Below are 4,739 nucleotides of genomic sequence, written 5' to 3'. Positions count from 1 at the left end.
TCCACTTGCAATATTTCATTGAAGTCCCCCATAAAGCAAAAAGGCACCAGACACAGTCCCACAATATAACTCAACTCCTCCCACATCACCAGCTTTTCAGCTCTCTCATGTGCTCCGTACACCAAATAAAACACACAACTAAAATTATTGTTAGTCATCACTCCCTCCATACACAGCCACCATTTTTCTTTATAGCAGTTATTCATTTTAAACGACATATCATCCCACATTAACAGTAAACCTCCAGAAGTACCTACTGATTCCACATATTCCCACCCCATCATGTCAGTTTCCCAAATATGTATAACATCAAATTTAGTCAATACTTGACGCTTAGTTTCAATCAATCCTAACATGTTTAATCTAAAACTCTTTTTCAATTCTTTTATCATTCTCAACTTTCCATCACCTCCTAACCCCCTAATATTCCAACAACTGTAAATCATTTAAAAATATTTTTACACATCTTGTTACAGTTCTTAGGTCTGCTTCTTCTTGCTTTCTCTTTTTGTTTTGCCAGCCTCCTCTTGTTTGTAATTTCTTCATTCTGTGCTTGAAGTATTGCCATGATATCCTCTTCTTCATTATGTAAAACTGCACCTAATTCCACGGCTAAAGCCCAATTTTTTCTATTCTCCTTCATTTGTTTCTCCCACTCCATCTTTTCATCAAACACCATGTTCTGATTCCCTTGGTTAGTTTCGGAGCCACCTTCCTCATGGTTACATTTTTTACCGTTTGCACAATGTTTCATGCAAGCTATCACTGTCTCTGGAATAATCTCACCTTCTTTGCCTTCTTTCTCTGCTGGATTGCAGTTTCTGTTGTTGTTTCGATTACCTTGCTCATTGGTTTCGCCATGGCACTCATCATCACTTAGCATTTCTACCGCACTGCCTCCCCCCACGTCAATCAGTCCCGCTCCTTGTTTCCCATCACCGAAGCTGTCGTGCATCCCGCAAACAGGCATTACTCATGGATCCTCCCTCTTTGGCTGGGCATGTTTCACCACACTTGTCACCATCACCATTTGACCTATGTTCCCTTTCCCCTGCGCGATGCTGTTCTGACGCGTGTCTTCACCTTTCGCCGCCCGTGTGTGTTTCAACATTGAATACACCGGTTCTAGCGGTGCGCAGGAGCTTCTCCTCGAAGAGAGCCTGTCGTCGCTCCTTCCTTCATCAGCAGCGTGCCCTTCAACCCGTGGAGAAGCTTCCTGACCCGCTTCATAATGAGCCCACCCTCCAGGACCCATTTCACCTTCAACAATTCTATGTTGGGTATCAACATTCGGCAGCCCAGTTCCATGAAGGCCCAACTTGCCTAAGCCACCTTCAGGATCTCCATGATTTTTGCCTCTATCAATTCCCTTTAATGCATTTAAGTCCGTTTTCCTTTTTTCCTTGTACGATAGTAAATGCTCCTGATTCCAATCATTTAAAAACAAGTCATGAATTACTGTTCTACCCCTATCTTCATCATGATTCCTCAGCCTTGCCTCCACCAATTCAGCCGCCGGGTCAAACATCAGTACCGACGCCTTTCTTTCTATATCACTTACATCATAGTTGGCCTTCCCCGTTAGCAGATTTTCACCTGCCGTCATGCTCTCTGCTCCATATATCTCATGTCCCACCTCCTTCACAAGGGCTTCAAATCCACTAATACCGACCGTTATGTGGATCCATTCAGTAATAACATCAAACATACAAGTATTGATTAGGACTTTTCCGGAGCTAAATGATAATTTTGATTCCATCACTTCGTCACACTTTACTACTTTCCCCCATTGTCTACCTATTCTTTTGAATGTTTTTGCAGACCACACATGCACTGGCACCCCAAAATATTTTAGCCATACTCTTCTAGTCTCACTTTGTTCTGATTCTTCCCATCTCCAGACACTATGAAAAAATTACAGGAGACTATTAATTTTAAACGTGTAAGCTTCCTCCGCGTGCTTCACAGTGTCGAAAGTTAATAGTGCCTTATAAGCTCCTAATTCATGGACTTGAATAACCTGAGGCAGATTCTTGCTAATTTCATTCTTTAAAGCATTGAAATCTATGGCCTTAGTCGTCCCCCCGACTAAACTCCTTGCTAGCCAACCCATATTCTCTTCTGCAACTGTTACTTCAACCTTCTTCATCCATCCATTTCTGTTTGGGTCCTTCTCCAATGTAGTCTTCATCGTCCCTCCCTCACCTGTTAGCATATTCAGCTTTTCACCACGTTGAGTCCGCCTATTCCCATCAGCAGTACGCTCTCTACCCTCGACATGCATTCTTCTTAATGTCTCCTTCATAGGCCTTCTATACTTAGCTTCTTTTACTGAGATTGTCTTCCCACGTAGTCTCATTCGGTCCATGTCCGTTATTGCCTTCAGTGCTCCCCTTTCGTCGTGTACCGTATAAAGGCAAAAAGATATATCAAACATTTTTCTGTTTACGAGACAAATATATATCAATGATTCTTCCTGTCCAGGTAAAAAGGTGGAATAATTCCCTCTTCGAAATATCTTCCGGTAAATTGTCAACAAAGATAGAGAAATACTCATTTTCTAGTCGATAGTATTCTTCTCTGTTCCAAACCCTAGGATCTTTCGAATGTTGATGTGGTTCCTAAACCCTACCCCGCTCTGTGTTTCCCCTTCTCTCTCTCCCTCTCTCGCTCGTCATTTTAGTTAGGATTACGTTGTTTATTACTTCAAACTTTAAAAAAAATTCCTAAATTACTTAATCATGTATTTCATTCTCAGCACACATGAGATTAATGCAAAAGTATCTCGTCCAAGAGCATCTCTAATAGAGTGTTTTTAGATCTAAATAACTAAATATTTTAGAATGTTTTTAGAATATTATTTTTGATACTTTTAAGAAGTGAATTGATTTAGAATTTAAATCTGCATTAGAGTTGATTGATGAAATGAAATCGGTATCACCTTAATAATACGGTATCACCGTAATAGAGAACTAATAAAATTTTGTCACTCGTATAGTTATGTTAATAAAATAATTAAAAAATATAAAATTTTAATTGAATTGAAACTAAATATTAGAGAAATAAATTTTACTTTTAGTTTTAAATTACTATTTATAATAAATAATTTGACAAATATTCAAAATAAAATTAAAACTGCCATAGGAGATACTCTTAAAATAATTCACAAGATAGCACTAGGTAGTATTTAAAAACCTATCACTGGTAACGTAATACTTTGCTTTTGTTTAGCTCAACACAATAAAGTGGAGCAACTAAACAAAACAAATAAACAAAAAATAAATGCTAATCAAACAAACAGACATCCCTCCATAGTCATATCTAGCAATGCCGTCAACAACTAAAAGATCAAACTTAGTCCACTCTTGTAGCTCCTAATTGATTTGTTAAAAAATTCGCAACATCTGAGAAATTTTCTAGCCCCCACCAGTCTTCTTTTACCATTTTGAGAAACCCTCATGAATGATCTAAGAATTTAAACTCCGAAACAGTCTCGGACTCCCTAGCAATCTACTATTCTCCACAATCAAGGAACAATGATCAGATAAACTTCTTTGCCCGTCTTTCAGCATCGTCTCAGAAAACTCTTCAATCCATCCCACGCTAACCAATACTCGATCAAAGCGACTGCACGATTGACCCCAGAATCACGTAAATTTTCGATCAATCAGCTCTAGAACCACTAGCTCCATATCTTGTATTCATATTTTAAAAACTACTGCTTTTGTTCTACATGTATCTCGATTACATTAGAAAATGAGATAAATTGATAAGGAAAAAAATTCATCGTCTGAGAAGACGAGATAAATAACAAAAAAAAAAAAACCGTAAATTTCTGTATCCGTGATTACATCTGGAAATTTAATATTTATTTTATTTATTAAAAAAAAACCCTTAATTATTGTGATGAAACAGAAAGCTAAGGCGTTAAAGCATATTAAAATGTGGCTATTGTATAGGGGTGACTTCACCCAACTGAATGAATGATCTAGTGGAATCCACCTATAAACCATATGAATATGAAGTAATGTTACAAGTTTCTGTTTCTCATTATTTAGGTAAAGCATACTTCTATTACATAAGATCGACTATACATCAAGTTGGCCAAAATATGCGGTTTTGAAAAATGCTTTTCTTTAATAAACTAGAATACCAGACCTTTTAATAAGTTAGGGCAATTTATAACGACTATCTCCACTTTGAAAGATTGATGACTTGAAAACACTCTACACATTATTATTGGTTATTTAAATACTTTTCAGTGCATATAGCACCAATCTTCATGTTTGTGTCCCTTTAAAATTTAAAAAAGGAAACAAGAAATTGCAATTCTCCTAGGGTGGACAGAGATAAGAAGAGATGAATCGTGTTTAATTATTACTTATTAATTTGTGCTTGGAATTGTTATGCATAGTGCGCATGTTGTAGCTAGTTGATCATAGGTATAAATTATAATCCTACGATATAATGTAATGTTTGATGAGCAAATAAATGAAAATCATATCAAAGATATTGTTTGTTAGGTTATAGGTAGCAGAACCCATGTCTACCATGCTTCCACCAACTAATTTATTTCGTGCGGTTGTGGACCTAAGGAAACAACAGTAAATAGAATAAAAACACAAGTTTATGCTGATTAGTTGCACAACATTTCACATTTGCCAAAAAGATTCTGTTTTCTTAATTATTTGTGACTAGCGGTATTAAATCACAACTGGGAATCATATTCATGCATGAGA

The sequence above is a fragment of the Arachis hypogaea genome, chromosome 13, assembly GCF_003086295.3.
Source record: "Arachis hypogaea cultivar Tifrunner chromosome 13, arahy.Tifrunner.gnm2.J5K5, whole genome shotgun sequence".
Classification (NCBI taxonomy): Eukaryota; Viridiplantae; Streptophyta; class Magnoliopsida; order Fabales; family Fabaceae; genus Arachis; species Arachis hypogaea.
The sequence above is the reverse complement of the archived record's forward strand: the minus strand, read 5'-3'. Positions refer to the sequence as shown.